Below are 17,635 nucleotides of genomic sequence, written 5' to 3'. Positions count from 1 at the left end.
GGCAACCTGTGCCAGTGCTCGGTCACCCTCACAGGGAAAAATGTGTTTCCCGATGTTCAGGGGGAACCTCCTGTGTTTCAGTTTGTACCCACTGCCTCTGGTCCTGTCACTGGGCACCACTGAAAAGAGCCTGTGCTCTGTCCTCTTTGCACCCTCCCTTCAGATATTTCTACACATTGATAAGATCCCCCTGAGCCTTCTCTGCTCCAGGCTAAACAGTCCCAGCTCTTGCAGCCTTTCCTCAAGGGAGAGATGCTCCAGTCCCATAATCATCTTTGTAGCCCTTCACTGGACTCTCTCCAGTATGCCCACATCTCTCGTGTACTCGGGAGCCCAGAACTGGACACAGTACTCCAGGTGTACCCTCACCAGTGCTGAGCAGAGGGAAAGGATCACCTCCCTCCACCTGCTGGCAATGCTCTGCCTACTACAGCCCAGGAGAACATCAGCCCTCTCTGCAACAAGGGCACACTGCTGGCTCAAAACCTTAATGAAGGTATATGGAAACCTTCCATGTCATTATAAAATGAATCATATGTGAATATAATTTATAGTGAGAACCAGAATGCCAGGTTATCTGAGAAATTGAAATAAAGTAGAAACGCTGAAGTGAAAAAACAAGTGCTTCTGATTTCAGTCATGTTACTAATACAGAGACAAACTGCAGATTGCAAATGGGTATCTTCCAGAGCACTCTTCTGTTAGAGCAAAATTTCTAAAATTTGTCATCTTCTGGAAATTGTGTGTTCAATAGGATTTCTGTTTGATTGGCTTTTGTTTGTGGTTTTGGTTTGTTTTCGGCGGGGGCGGGGGGCTTTCTGTTTGTTTTGTGGTTTTTTTATTAAGAGCTAGAGTCATAGAAAAATCTAAATTGGAAGGGACCTCTAGAGGTCACCTGGTCCAACCCCTGCTCAAAGCAAGGCCAGTCTTGAATAACCCTAAAAGGGAAATTTTACAAACTGACTTAGAAACTTGTTCCAATGTTTGACTATCCTGTGAAAATTTTATCCTTATATCTAACAAAAACTTCCTTCATCACAATCTTGGTCAATTCCTACCACTGTACACCTCTGTGAAGGGTCGGATTCCATCTTATCTATAACCCCCCCATTAGACTGTCGTACAAAAGAATGAAATGCCTTCCCCCTACCACCTCCCATCCAAGCCTTCTTTTCCTAAGGATGAACAAACTTAGTTTTCTTTGCTTCCCCTCAAAGGGCATGTGCTCCAGACCCCTAATCATATTGGTGGTCCTGTGCTGGACTTAAATCAGTGTTCCAATGTTTTTCTTGTGCTGCTTACTTATACAACATAATTTACTTGAAACACATTCTTCTAGAACACCAGGAGAGCAATGAAGTGTAGTTGTCTGTAGCTATATAATGAACCAGACTGTGATACAACAAATTTTCTGAATTTTTACAAGCTAAGCCTTTTTTACCAACTCCCAACTGTCTTTTGTTCACAAAAAAATTCCACGAGAAATGATAACTACACAATGTGACTGGAATGCCAATCACCTGGTTCTGAAAGACCAGTACTGAAACCCATTTTAAGTACACTCATTTCCAAAATCCTGCCTTTAGCTGTTCTGTGGAACTCTGAGATCAGGATAACACCAGTTGATAGAGAATTATGATGGGACAGGTTCATATAGTCTGTAAGCTGTAGTTTACATGTTTTAAAAAGTAATTTTTCACACAGTAAAGATATCTAAAAAAAATTGTAAAGCTTAACAGGTTGACCTTAAACAGACAATTTCATACAATTCAGAGCCCAGTACTTTAATGGACTCCCAGTGCTGGACTCCCCACACTGAGAAACAGGTACTCACATACTGTACTAAAGTGGATCTCTGTTTAAGCTCACAGTGTTTCATTCAAACAGATCAAAAGCACACAGATCACTTTGGAAAAGCTTACAATTTCAGAGATGTGATGGTAAATTTATGGCCATGTAAAGATCATTAAAATTCTTCATAGCCACACAGCCGCACTGGGGGGAGGGTGGAATCAAAGTTTGGCAAATTGTTCGAAACAAATTCACTGAGGTATCAACTTCACCACATCTCTCAAATGTCTTCCTTTATCTAGCACAGTTTTAGAAATGCAGTTTCTCTCACTGAGCATGTTCTCACCCAGACTCAAGTACCAAGACGACAGAGAGAAACTGGTAAAATAGCCATTCTGCTGGCTGCAGAAATTCAAATGGTGAGTTGGTGTCATCTCATTTGAAATTTCCTGATCTGATCAGGAGATGTGAAATGGACTCTGAGGGTAACTACACAAAGTCCTGAGGGGAGGTAAATGAACAGTATCAAAATATAAACCCCAAATACTGAAAACAAACAAACTAGAAGTACTACTACCCACAGGTATCTCTTCAGACATTCTGAATGTAATTTCCAGTAACACACCTGTCTTACCATTACAAGTATAACACTTTGTCATTATCATGCCATTGTTATTTTTCAGGTAGGAAGCCTAAGAAAATACTTCAAGTTTTCTGCATTTCTCTTAATTTAAAACAAGACTGTAATAGAGAGAGGAACTGTAGTTCAAATAAAGTTTTTCTTTTTAAAAATGAAACTCTCTTGCTCCAGCTCCTCTAGCTGCCTGTGCAGAAAATCAAAAACTATATGCATATGGATACTCTCTAGCAACCTGCTGGGAGTCATATACTGTAAGTGGTTTAGGAAAATCTTTCCCTCCAAGAGAAAAAACAGATTTTGGAAGGCAGGCAAATTGTACTCAGGATAATGAAGTAACTTGCTTCCAAATTCCAAAACAAGGTATTTTATTTCCTTCCTGAAAAATCAGTTTTGTTCTTTATGGAGTATCTGTTGTGTTAAAGGATGCTGTTCATGTAATACATCTTTTATTGAAGGAGATTACTTTGGGTACCAAACATCCCCCATGAACATTGTGCCCAACATTTGGTAATACAGCCAGTAGAGCTAATTTTCTGTCATCCAGGAAGAACAGTAGGTTTGCTAAACTTTTATCACCATCCCCTCTGAAACACAGTAAAAATCACTGTTAGAACTGATAGTTTATTAGATTAAAGCTACCATCAACAACGTCAATTCTGCCTGGTCATGTTAACACGAAAATGTTTTACAAGTCCTACCACTGGGCATCCATTTAACTTCCAGCACCAGCTATGCTGTAAAACTGTGCACATAATTTATTTGGTGACCTGTGTGTGTGGGAAGCATTATCCAGGCGAAACTTCTCACAGTCTGACAAAATGCTTTGATTTGCCCTGTTCAGATGATCGAACAAAGAGACTTTAAGCAATCACCAACAATAGCTTTTATCTCCAAATGTGCTAAAAGTGTAATACTACATGAGAGCAACCTATTGCTTTAAGACCAGATTTGATAAAATACAAGTGACTGGATAAATACTACATTTTAAACTTGTACACATCTTGCCCATTAGGCTTAAGTATTAGTAAAGTTCATGTTTATCTTAAACATCATTTTTAGAGTTTCCCCACACAACACTCATAATGCCTCCATGGTAACCTCTTTGCTTACATATGGCTTAAAATATACATTCATTCCAATTAGGTGTAGTAAACAGAAGACAGCCATTCATAATTCTTCAAGTTACTACTGTCTTTTCTTTTAGATAGTATTCAGTCTTCAAAACAGTTCCTAGTTTAAGTCTGCCACATGCAGTAGACAACAGATAGGTGTGTCACCAAATTCTCTTCCCTGTGTCACAGCAGAACTGATTTAATTACTCCCAATAATATGCACCATATACAAATACAGGTATCTAATAAATTCCTACATAATTCCAACAATGCAGATGCAATACCTTACTGTGATTCTTTTCAGTGCAGATGCGTTGCTACTACTCTGCAAGGCTTCCTAGAGTTTAATCAATTCTTTCTCTATACTATAAAAAACATTTGATTTATAATAATCTGACACATGCTGCAATGTCTTCCAAAAAAGACTCACCTCAGACAGGAAGTATGCTCAATAAAATATTATTATATCTAATATTCCATTGTATTTCATATCAAAACAGAAAGGGATGTTGTTTAAAAACTTGTAGCACAATTTTTTTACAACATTCTCCTTCTATGGGCCTGCTTTGTACTTTTTTGAATTCCTTAAGATGCACTCCACTTGCCTAGTTTTTTGTTTTGTGGTTTTTTTTTTTTTGAGAAAGCAGCTGATAAAGGCATTTTCTGATGTTTTTACATAAAAACCACTACAGTGAAAAAAAACAGCATGAGCCTTGGGACACCTACCAGCTCCTACTACTCTGCCTATGTTAAGCATATCATGTCCTTGCTACACAGCATCACCTACCACAGATATATGACACAACGTTAATAATGTCAGAAATAACTGTTTAAAGTTTTCTATGCAGCTGCTGAAAGAATTCAGAGACCTTGCAAGACACACAGAGTTAAATATTTAAGCTGTTTTTCCTATTTTGTTCTTCAAAACCTTCAACTAGAAAATCCCTTGAGTGAAAAGTCAGAGAAAGGCTACCATCCCTTCTAGGGTTAAAAGATGCTTTTGTAAGATTTTAGGTCAGATTAACCTTTTGCTCACAATAGGGCTGGTTATTGGTTTTATTTTTTACTGTCTTTAACACAGGTAAAAAAATCAATATGAAGCGAGACAAAGGGCTCTGGAGGCCCTGGCTACACCAGCTTTTGGTTTGGCTCATGCACAATCCTACAACATGCTGAGGCTGGGAAGGATTAGCCTGCTTGTGTTGAGTAAACCGATGATACTCAATAAACAGTTTCTGTTGTAAACCCCTTAGGACGTGCAAAGCCACACTAGTTGGCATTAGACCAGATAAGCTGCCGAACCAGCTGTAATCTCATTTAGACCTGAGCTGATCCTCCTGTCCTTTCATTCCACAGGATCAAAGCAAACCACTGAGGAGGCAGCTGTATTATAGCAGCAGTGCTTGCTGGATGCAGCAAACATTTCATAAATTCCTCTCCTTGAAGCAAGCCTGCACATAATCTACCCAGAGCCAGTTCAATCAATTGATTTCTGAATTCATTAGTCTTATTATTACAGGATGACTGTTTTTTCCACATAGAGTGGCAGTTGTTGCAAGCCAACTTTGCAAAACAGCTCTTATTGCTGACCATTTCTTTCTGGTAATGTACCTTTGCATTTTTGCTGTGCCATGTGAAAATGACTTAAATCACTTCAATGCAGTATTTTTTTTAAAGACTGGAAATAAAACCAATCACGAATATTCAAGTAGGAAGCACTGAAAATATAGTAAATTCTTCCCAGCATAATTACTGGCTACCTGCTCGCATATGCTTCCATGCATCAGCAATAATGACCAATGTTTTCTGAGCTCATGACAGCAAATGATAATAGCAAAAGAAGAGATTATATCATTGTAGTAGCATAAATACAGACTAAAATTACAGATGTGAAAGGAGTCATTCTAAGAAAAAGATTTCTATTTGCCTTTTACTCTTTGTGTTCTCAGAAATTAAAAAGAAGAAATATTTTCATTGTTAAAGAAATGAATAGCACAACTTAAAAAAAACAGAAAACCACAAAAGCAACAGGTCTTTTTAAACTAAGCAAAAATGAAATCCAAGACACTGGATCAAATAAGACTTGAGGGTGCAACATTCAATTTCAGTACACCATTTAGAGTTTCCACTGTGCAATTATAGCTAAAACATTTTATAGTGTAACCTTAAGAGCTTTAGAAGAACAGAAAGTGTAATTCAGAAAATGTGTCAACCACTCCATTTCCCACCAGTGAAGTCTGCAATATAACACATATTCACAGATAAAGAAAGTAAAATTAGATTTGTAACTTACATTGGAATAGGGAAATACTATTTAAAAGTGTTTTTCAGCCCTTTGATTTGCTAACTGCATTAATTGTTAATGTAAAGTTTTCTGGTGCAGTTGCAATGGCAAAAAAAAAAAGGATGTAAGAAGAATTATGCAGTGCAGCAGTGATTTTTGGGTCACATACAACTAATATTAGAGATTCTTGGATCACTCCTTGAAGAATGAACAGTAGCCACAGAACTAAGTTTGGCCAAGAAAAACAGGGGAGGCCGTGTAACCCTTACAATTAAGGTAAAAATAGCAGTGTTTGTGACTTACTGTTATTTGCAGCCAGTATAAATACACAACACATTCATGCACACAAACTGAAAAGACGGACAATCCAGTCTTGAGTTTATGGAGCACTAGAGAAAGATCTGTATCATCTTTGCATGCATATGCACCACTAGACAGATCTACTGGACCTCTGTATCTGGCTGTTAATGTTTTTAATAAGGGTATGAAAAAACCCTGTCCCTGTAATAAAAAACTTCAATGAAGTATAATAAAATCAGATGTTTAACACATGCAAATGATTTAACAGATTACAGAGATGAGATGTTTAGTATGAAACTTTTTTAAGCACTAAAGCACAGATGTGCTAGAGTATGTCATAGGCAGCTGGCAACGATGAACAAAAGGTTTTGCACCTATCGTCTACAGATGTGTAAAAAAAAAACCCACTGCACATCTCTTCCTCAATCACTTAGAAACCATCTGATGTGTTAGTTAATGATTCCCCTCTCTCCACTTCATTCTTCAGACATAAAGGGGTCCCATTTAACATAATCACTTAATAACAGCAAAGTGATGGGTATCAGAACCCTAATTCTTCTAATATTTGCAAAATCCAGCTCTTTGTAATAATAATAACACCATGATAGCAAACTGTAAAACTGTGTAATTATACTTTAATTGTATTGTGAGGCATGCATTAATCACAAAGTTTAAGTACCAAGGATGGAATTATAATAATTCTGTAAAACAAATTTAAGCTAGCTAAGTAGGTCAGAACCACTAGCATGCAACAGGAGACCTCTGGGAATTTATCAGTTAATGGCTATTTATGTGCAAATGAGTGCCCTCCAACCCTCCCAAATCCTGTGTAGCTGAAGGGTATTTCTGTTAACCAGGAGCATGCTTAACTGCTGAGGCATAAATTAAACCATTTATTGGAATGATTTTAATTCTTCTCTCCCCCCACCCACTCTTACTACTCCCTCCACCCTCCCTAGCAGCACAATTTACAGTATTAATTTACATGGAGATAGGATTGCTGAAGAGTTTTCAGAAATTACTCTGTTTTGGGGTGGGGGGCGGCGGGGAGGGAGAAGGAAAAAAAAAGAACGAAAGAAAAAACTTTCAGTGAGAGACAGTAGCAATGCTATACTTAATCTTCAAATCTTCCAGAGGGCAGCTTGAGTTATTAGAAATTCCAGAGGTTCAGTATCACAGCAGTGCATTGGAAACCCTTTTACAATGAACTCTAATGAAATGAAATTCTGTTTTATGTCTTCATGTTCTAAACTTGGAGAAGACAATGAAGCTCAAGGGGGACTGCATCAACTGTATTTTCTGTTGTAACACTCAGACTGTACACATATCAAAGGTTTTCTTTTACGAACGAACACAACAAAGATTTCTTGGCTGCAGGAAAACACACCTTCAATTTTTGAGTTTGACTTGGAAAAAACTAGTCATTTTTTATGTCTTAGGAAAACAGATACCTTTACAAAATACTCAGAATCAAGATGTATTGAATTTTCACTATGATCTAAAATGGGGATGATTTGCAGACAATATAAATGATTTCTCAACACTTATAATCATAGCAGTAATTCAGTACAGCAAGGCAGTGCAAGCATAACCTCAAGAGTCACTTTTAGGCTTATATTTTCATATGTTTGGGGTTTCTTTCTTCTAAGCACATGCACACATTTTCTTGCAAAGCCTAGGGTCCCAGAATAATAAAACAGTAAAAGTTTGATTATCCTAACATCAATTAACCATAGCTCCCTGTTACCCTAAACAGGGTCATGTCTCCCCAATGTCTAATAATTACATTGTAAAATCCCTTGATTGCCTGAATATATTCACTCTCCCTGTGACATTTGGATAATCACGGCTGTGCTATAGTTAATTATTATTTAACAGATGATCACAGTATTTTACTTTCTGATGTCATCTTTGCACCTAACACAAACCTCCACATAAATGTAACACACTGAACGTGTATACACACAACATTTCCTCCCCAAATCAAGCTGTTGTAGAATACCCTTGAATATACAGGCGTGGTGTGAATCGGTGGAATTCCCTGGGAGAAAATCTTTAGCAGCTTTAAAACATTTTAGGCAGATACCTGGAACACTTACTGAAGCATTTTCAAATGCACATCGCCAATAGCTAACCAATATACTCCTGTCCAGGAAAACAAAGAATGCCAATGAAAATACTTGCTATTATTCTCATGATTGACTTTTTGTAAGGAAAACAAGACTGCAAAAAGCAGTAAAATAAAACCTCATTGTCCTGGCAAGCACATATGTACTTGCCTGTTCCTCCCTTCTCCTGCCCCTCAATAAAAGATGACACACATCCCTGGCTGCAGCGAATGCTCCTGCTGCGTGCATAATGGCTGCCGTGGCTGCCTGTGTAGTCCCTACATTACCATATAGAGAACCAGAAGGTTTCTGTTTCTTAACATGGATTTGCAAGCACACACATTAAACCAGAGACTTCATACCACTCTTTGACAACAGCCAGAAATTAATAAATGAACAGAACTACTTGGCAAAAAAAAAGTTCACTCATGTATTTTCAGAAAAAAATAGCACAGCTGTATTATCAGAGCCTGCAACAAGCCCACGGTTACCTCTCCACTCCCTACAGTCAGGGGCTGCAGCCTTGATTATGTCTGTACCTTCCAGTCATTGACAGGGTCTCAGCATTGCCCTAAGGCTTTAATTAACCCCGATTAGAGATAAACAGGGCCGGGCCGCCTGGTTGTGAAAAAGAGAAGAGAATAGACAGTACCTTCAGCTTATCAGAGAGCCAAGTAAACCACAAACTATTTTTACCTTCCTCTTCTTGCTCCTCCCAATAACAACATGAGATGATGCACAATGTACACATTGCAGAGTATGCTCTACTCTTTCTATTTTGCTATTACGTTGGACTGCATACTATTTCAGGCTCATTTCACATTAGGCATAATTTCACTGTCCCTGGTTTAGTACCACTGGAAAGTAAGCTGGAGCATTTAGGCATTGGCAATTAATGGCACTTGGACTTGCTCCAAGCCAAATAAAACATGACAACGCACACATATATGCCCTGTATCAATTAGCTTTCTTTAGAAAATGTCTAAAAAAGAATTTTCAAACTAGTTTTCCAGACAGATTTCAAGCCTTGAACACAAAACCACTGAAAACCCATCACCCTCTTCAGCAGAGCCGCTGTGCTGTGCACACAGTACAAGCCATCCTCACATTCCCAGCCAAGAAATTCCAAGAACTAGTAGGATACAGAACCACTAAATAGGGTCAACTTCAGCCTCCCCCCCACCCCAACAGAAAGGGGAAATTAAAAATTGAGTGTGGATACTACAAATCAAAATTAATGACAGATTTCCAAAGTTAAATTTTATGGCAGATTACAGTTTCAGGTGTGGTTTCTTTACCTTCTGATTTCACCAAGTTTTTGTTCTGTAAGGAAAAGCACAGAGTACTGTTTAGGAAGCATCCTTACTAATCAATCACCAGCCCCATCGAGCACTCCTTAATATCAAATCACAGAAACATCAGTGAAGGGCTGGGTACCATCTCGAGAATCATTTAGGGAGTTCATCTCGGCAGTCTGGTAAGCTTCCAATGACTACCCTCTGGCAAATGTTTGTCTACTGCATTGTCTAAAAAGTAAAAAAATGAAATTCGATTCCACAACTCTATCTTGCAGTCTGCCAGAGAATTGACATTTGCAGCCTACTCTAAATAACCACACTAAACTTCTGCCCCAAATTAAGCCAACTCCTTCTTCACTGGCATGGAGAACAACAGACAACTTGTCATCTTTGCAACATCCTTTTACATACTAGATAACTTCTAGCATGTCTCCTCTCAATGTTTCCTAGCTAAAGTCAGTTCCATCAAACTTCCTACTCTCATCATTCACTTCTGTGACTCTCTCCAATTTTCAATTTATTCATAAATGTTTTGTAAACTGACATGTCCAGAACTGCATACAGAACTACAGCTGAAGACAGAATAAGCAGCTCCTCTCACTTGCAGAAGTTTTATTAACACACCCCACAATGATATTTAAATTTATTTATTTTTTCTTAAGCAGAGTCACATTAATTCTTGCTTCCTAATATCATACAGACTGTGTGCATGAGAGAAAGTCACTGTTGAAAGTTAGCCAATAGACAGATTTCAATCAAATTTCAAATTTTCTTACAGCCACTATGGTCTTACAAATTCATGTAAATAAATATCCATGTAAATAGAGGTGAACACGCCAGTGCCACGCCCACACCCCACTCCCTTTTTAAGATACTAGGGAATCCGTTTGAACTACCATTTACAAACAATCTTGGTTTTCCTCCCTACGCCAGGCAGAAACTGTGCTACTAGTGCAGGGACAAAATACTGGACCTTGCAGCCATCTGTGCAGAGCAGGCGACAAAGTCTAGAAGCAAGGGCAGGACAGACAGATAGGTTAACAGCTATAGTAGCTACCTCATTTTAACCAAACCCAGATGTGGAGATCCCCTTTGTTTCTCTCACCTCATGGTGCACACTACCTCTCCATACTTTGACAGTATGGCTGCCACGCCAAGCTTTCCATATGTTGTATTAGCATTTCTCCTTCCTAATTTCAGTACTTGGCCTTCACTATTTCCTCTTCCTGATGATATTTTTTTTTTCTAAATACCAAAATAATTTTAAATTCTGATTCTGCTTTCCATTTGAACACAGAGGAATACCGTATAATTTTCATCCACATACAAACTCAGACAAACTCTGCAACTCATTTTCATCTATTACAACTAGTTGTGGTAAACAATTCTTCATTTTCAGTGATGTGAAGCGATACCATTAAACATTGATAACACAAGTAACTGAAGCCCCACACATTCTTTATAAAAATTTTCTCTCTCGTTCCCATAGACTCACACCATTTTACAGTAAAACTGTTTGTAGTTGTAAGGCTGCTGTTTTCTCTTCCTTTTTTGTTGCAATACCCAAACCCAAGTAAACTGGAAGTTGTTGTATGTCCCAAAAGAAATTTCATCATGAGCGAAAGCATCCCAGGGGAAGAAGAATCAAATGGTATATACCCAGAAAACAGAAAAATAGAAAACAGTAAACAGAAACCACAGAATGTATGTAGATCTATCCCTTCTCTTCATTTAGTCACTGGTTTCATAAGGGCACCAAACTAGTTTTGCTGATGAGGCAGTCCCATAAGTTAGTAGTAAGAGAAGCTGACACTGGTAGCTTACAGCTGTCAGTAACAGATTTTGAAACAAATTTGGAAAAAATGAAGCAAGTGGCTATTTATCATCATTGTAGCTATTACCCAGTTTCCAAAGCACCAGTGATGGAGGTCAGGGGAACAAAACCCAAAAGCTTGTTCTGCTGAACCACTGAACTGAGTTTTTCAGAACTGCACAATATTACAATCTGTGCTGTGTTCACCGCCTGGCAGGTGCTTTGCTTGCTTTTTGTTTTCCTCCATTAAGATAAGCGTATTCATGTGTTCAGTTAGCATAAGGACTCTCTAAGTTTGTTCAGACTTTTTTTCTCCTCTTTAAAGGTCAACTTTCTTTAAAACATGCAGGCACAAATTAATTCTCCTCTCCAGAGATCACCTCCTTTCACAGGGAGAGAAGAGTACAAAGGGAAATATTTTGTGTGAAGCAGACACACACATGCATAGTTGAGTGCATGTAGATGACTCATGTAACCATTCTTGAAGACGACAGTGGCTTGCTCTTGTTCCACAATGTATACTCGCTATTTTATCAGTCAGGTTTGCAATTCTCTAAGAGAAGAGACCAGAAACACACGGAAATAGATGGGCAGAGGCACAGCGTGCACTTCAGTATGCTAGAGAGCCTGGGAACGTCTTCCCGAGCCGGCTATCCATTCGCTTTCTCCATCCTTCTGCGCAGTGTCAGTAGGAGGCAGCATCGACTCTGACAGCAGCAGCTCTGCACTGCAAAGTAGTTGGGAGCCAGCTTCATTCTTCTGTCATTATATAAGCAAGATGACACTGTTCTCTAATCCAGCCAAAGCTGATAAGTACCATCAACCTGTCACTTCCTACATTTCAAATTCTAACATTGCAGCATCAAAGAGTTTTTACATTTCGATTTCTTTTGCTGGCAGCGGTCGGTAGCCTCTCATTCTCCCACGGTGTTCTAATGCAGCATTTGCACACCGGGGTTACTCCCAGCCTGAATAGCAGGTCATCCCCTACTCACTGAGCTCATCTGCGGCCCATGTGCTAGGCAATTTAGATCCAATCAGCCCTTATTTAGCTCAAGAGTAATGAGCAGCATAGTGACACAGACTTAAGCCTGACCCTCAGGACACTGCTCATCAAGCAGTAAAACTGTGACAAAATCATTCATCTTCCACCCGCTGGCAAGAAATAATACTCGCACTCACTGTATTACTTTTTCAAGATATAGAATAAAAAAAGTCCTGAATTTTCATGATGTGAGACATTAATTTGCAGAAAGCTGAATTCCCTTAAACCCCCCTGTTGCTATGAGCTCACCGGGGGAAATAGGCCTTAGGAGACTGAAATGGAATAAAGAAAATTGCTTCAGCTTTCTTTTCATTTTAAATAAGCCTTAAATCTGACAAGAGATATCCTAAAGAGAGAAGAAATATATATCTTGTAAGGTAACGAAGAAACAATCAAAATTAAGATATTAGAAGTCTACTTGCATATAATGGGTTTACTGGAAAAAGTATTTCTTTGTTTAACATCCACAACAAAAAAAATATTCCATATGAAAAGCCATTCCCACACCTCGTCTGAAGAATAAAAGAAGGAAAACCGAGAGGAAAGTTAATTTGGGGAGGAGAGTTTCAAAAGTGAGACACTTCCATCAGAAAACAAATCTGCGCTTTATGTCCTTCAGGGAGCACATATTTCTCTAAACAACTGCAGGGTCCCAACCAGCAGGTTCTCAGTACACCTGGATATGATTTTACTCTCTTTTTTTTGGTAGATTTACTCTTTCACAACAGTAAGTCTTGTACTGCTGTCAGGTAGACCACAAAAAGCTTATGTGGATTAATTTTTGGTAGATAAAACGGATACAATGGATGAAAGACAGAAAGGTGTTTCAATCTGTAGCACAGGGGACAGAGCTGTGTATCTTCATGATTGATGTCTAAGCACTAGTCTTGAGTTTCTTTAGCTTCAGGTGTCTACCAAGACTGGCTTTGTTTGGGCATCAACAATCAAAAGGTCCCCTGACAGCGTTTGTTGTTTCAGTTTGTTCTTAAAGTGATTCTAGAATAGAATAGAATTTTTCAGTTGGAATGGACCTACAATGACCATGTAGTCCAACTGCCTGACCAATTCAGAGCTGACCAAAAGTTAAAGCATGTTAAGGGCATTGTCCACGTGCCTCTTAAACACTGACAAGCTTGGGGCATCAACCACCTCTCTAGGAAGCCTGTTCCAGTGTTTGGCTGCCCTCTCAGTTAAGAAATGCTTCCTGATGTCCAAGTCTAAACCTCCCCTGGGTGCAGTGTTGAACCAAGGAGAAGAGCTCAGCACCTCTCCACTTGCCCTCCTCAGGAAGCTGTAGAGTGATGAGGTCACCCCTCAGACTCCTTTTCTCCAGGCTAGACAAGCCCAAAGTCCTTAGCCACTCCTCATAGGACATTCCTTCCAGCCCTTTCACCAGCTTTGTTGGCCACCTCCTACGTAGATGGTGTCCATTACATCGTAAACACCAATAGGAAATTGATTTTAATCAATTATTCAGCTCTCACACAGCCACCTACTGATGCAAGAAAAGACAGTGAGTAGTGGAAGTGAATATTCTTGCAAACCTGAACCAATGCTAGACATACACAGGAACTTTCTATAAGCAAAGTATTAGATATACAGCTCCAGCGCACACTGTATCTCATTTCATTCCTTTGTATGGTAATACTCTCAGAGCAGAGGACACACAATCAAAACACGTTGGTTTTACTAGTCCTCTTTAAAGATCAGAATACAAGGGTCAAAGGTATAAAAACATTACTTTAGACCAAAAAAAATTCAGGGCGGGGGGTAGGATCTCAAATCCCACATTATGTAGGAGGAAGAGAAAAGAAATTCCGTTTTAATTACCAGAGCCACACCTTAAGGCAACAACTCTAGCTAACAACACAGCCAGTATTCCCACAGATGGTAACATTACTTTTAAGGATTTAGACATAGCAAACCTCTCAAAATGCTGCTATATTCTAAAGCAGTGCTTGCTTTAAAGCATTGCTCTAAAGCATTTAGAGACTAGATTTTCTTTGCACTCATTCAAACCCCAGTTTTATTAATGGAATAACTGAACTTTAAAAAAAAACCCCAAACACTAAACATACTTTAAACCATAGGTCAAGTTAGCACAGCAAGTCATGCTTGCTCCCCAAGCATAAGATCTATGTTGTGAAGTTAAAAAGGAAGGACTTACTTCCTTTTTCCACACAGGTAAACAAAGCTCATAGCAATGTTTAATGACTTTCTAATGGTCATTCATTAAGCCTGGGAGATCTTAGTGCCAAACTAAGATCTTCTGACTCTCGGTTCAGTAGTTTAGTCAGAGAGTTGCCCTCTGTGCTTATCAGGACATCACAGCCAGTAGCTCTAAATATACTCACACGATGGGATGGGTAAGAGAACACGCATGCTCTTCCAAACTCTTCTGGATACAGTTTTCAGAAGTTCAACATCAGAAAATACATTTTACAAAGACTAACACTAAAACCCCTGAGGTGGAAAAAAAGGAAGGAGGAGGGAGGACCCTTCTATTCTCCTCCTGAGCTTATCTGCTGACTTACACAGTAACAGAGAGGGGGAAAGAGGCTTCTGTCGGTCTCTCAAAGCTTCCCACAGGCTGTTTTAACGCAAAAAAATTACAAATGACTATACATTTCCATAGCAAAGATATACTGGATAATCCATTCCTATCGTGATTTCTCTCAAAACCTCAAGGCTAGACACACTCTAACAGATAGAAACATCCAGTTCTGCTGTTATCCATCGCCCAATTATTAATGTAACTTTTAATTGGAGACAGGTTTACCTGATTAGTATTCTTACAGAGCTTATAAAATCTATACACTCAAGTTTTCAATAACTTTTAATGTCTTTCAACACTAGCAGAACAGTACAAATGGGCATAAATATGCAAGATTTGTTTTCAAAATAAAATTACCATTTATTATGTTATTAGGTTTGTGGTACTTCTCATTTCTCCTATGGGAATTCGTAGCGAGTCTCCCTGAAACTAGGCAAAGATGTTTGGAGTACAGCAGTGATTTTACACCTTGCATGTACTTGCATTTTATAATCCTGTAACTCAGTGCTAATACACTACAAACCCAAATGCCAGGATCATGATAATGAGAGAAAGCTCATGTCAGAGCAATACCTGATTACAATAAAAGACATTTTAACATGTTTCAAGCACTTATTTTAAGAATAACATATTGCAATGCCAAAACCTACTGTTTCCAGGCACTCAGCAGATTTCTCTGAGTCCGTGTCCATTTTTACAGCAAATTCTGTCAAATCCATTAAATGCCTGTGTTTTTATAAACCTAGGGTTTCTTTTTGTGTCATGAGGCACTCAGATGACAGGTAATGCTAGAGATTTGGAACAAATGAAAGCACACATAGGCAAGCATCCTGCATTTACCTTTCATTAAAAGAGGGGAAAAAAAAAATCAGGATTCTAAAACACTGCTTAAAAACAGAAACAAAAAATAAAGGAAAAACTTATGTCTGAGCTAGAAGCTGAATGCTCCAAGTAAACACAGGAAGGAAGCACTTTGCATTTTTATTTTGGGGAGTTTCTTGATTGTTTACTGTTTATTTTACATATGTTTTTAAAAAGGAGACTGTATTTTAATACAATCTTACACTTCACACTGAATCTCACTTTGAAGATCAAATACTTGGAAGTGCCAGCAAGTAGCATCTTGTTTCCAATTATCCACTCACCACATATCAAAAACTAATAAAAATGAGTTCTCCTGCCAAGTCATAGTTCTATTTAAATATACAGACACCAAAATAATCATAACAATAACAATAAAAAAATGGTTTAAAAAAAGCTTATTTAAAACATTCTAAGTGTAGGTAAATAAAACAATCAGTTACCAGTACTTAGTACTTTTCTAGCAGACAAGAAAAATACAAGAAAAACCTGGAAAGGGTTATTTTAAAACACAGTAGTATAAAAATGGTGAAGGTGGGGGTCTATTTTCAGATTCCTTTTAAGAAAAAAAGAAAGAAAGAAAACAAGCACACTTTCAAAACCTTGTATGCCAAGTTTTAGCCCAGAGCAAGTTTTCACTGCTATGTTACAAAACCTTGAAAATAAAGGTTTATAATGGAAATGCTGACAGACCCTTAACCATAGCAGCATGAATAGCTATAATTAAAAGAAGAGCTTTTGGCTACACCTCACTCTGCAAATGAAAGATTGCCATTTTTACAGTATCCTCAAATAAAAGGAACTGGGAAACCAGGAATGTGATTCTAGCAATCCAACAAGATATGTTAAAGGGGACTGCTAAAGCCATTTGACATTTTAAGCTTTAAATACTGAGGCATTGAGTTAACATAACCAAGTGAGTATTTTCATAACGCTACTTAATCAGCAATAAAGAATGCTCCTGTGAGCCATCATCTGGGGTTAGCAGAAAGTAGCACATGAAGTTGTTATTTCCTAACAGCCTAGAGGGAGCCGCTTCTCTCCTTAATCAGCGATCTCACTTCCTTCCTACCTGTGAATTCCCTGTCATGCAGTTATAAAATTATTAGTGTAGTGTACAGAAAAATTACATTTATGAAAGGCCTACTATCTTATATCTGCCTGGATTTTAAAAACAGGAGAGAGAATGGCATTGAGCCATTTCATCCTTTTCCAAGTTTGCACACAGACCAGGATCAGTCTGGTTAAGCCAGTAATAGTTTAACATCTGGTTGGCACAAAGTCATCCAAATCTTCTCAACAAACACAGTTTTTAGTGTTGTTTTACTTGTATGGCAACAGAGGACTATTGTCAGCGAGTCTGTCAAAGTGGGAGAGAGAAGCAGTAACATTTTCCTGTTCCGTACAACCTGAAGATCAAAGTGTTTTATAAACGTTAAAGAATGAAGCCTCTCTGTTGATGGGATAAATAGGTAGGTAAAAGTAACCAAATGTATAAATACAGAAGCTGAAATAAAGAACAGTTAAAAACAAGGCTCTAATAATCTCTCTCACAGCAATTAGTATTTGAACGTGTTGGTAATTCAAATATTTCAGCAGATCTGCTTTTTGTAAGAAAAGGTATGAATATGGTCCTGTACCTTGTCCGTGATGACCTGAGAAGTTTGTTATGAATGCTTACGCCCTCTTCTCTGTGTTACAAAAGGACCATGTAACCCCCAGTTCTGGAAAGCGTCGGAACAATGCCAAGTTATGAAATAGGCAACTTCTACACCCGTCTCACATTTCTCCTTATTTCATCTTTAAAAACCGCACAACAAATGCTGTGT

General features: G+C 38.4%; 1 protein-coding gene across 1 annotated transcript in view; it reads right to left on the bottom strand.

The window, feature by feature from the left end:
* The window catches only part of MMS22L (MMS22 like, DNA repair protein), a 96,298-nt gene that overhangs the window by 42,635 nt on the left and 36,028 nt on the right, over nucleotides 1–17,635 (bottom strand). The window lies entirely within an intron of this gene.

The sequence above is a fragment of the Pelecanus crispus genome, chromosome 3 (assembly GCF_030463565.1).
Source record: "Pelecanus crispus isolate bPelCri1 chromosome 3, bPelCri1.pri, whole genome shotgun sequence".
NCBI classification, from domain to species: Eukaryota; Metazoa; Chordata; class Aves; order Pelecaniformes; family Pelecanidae; genus Pelecanus; species Pelecanus crispus.
Note: the sequence above shows the minus strand (reverse complement) of the source record. Positions and strands in the feature narration are given on the sequence as shown.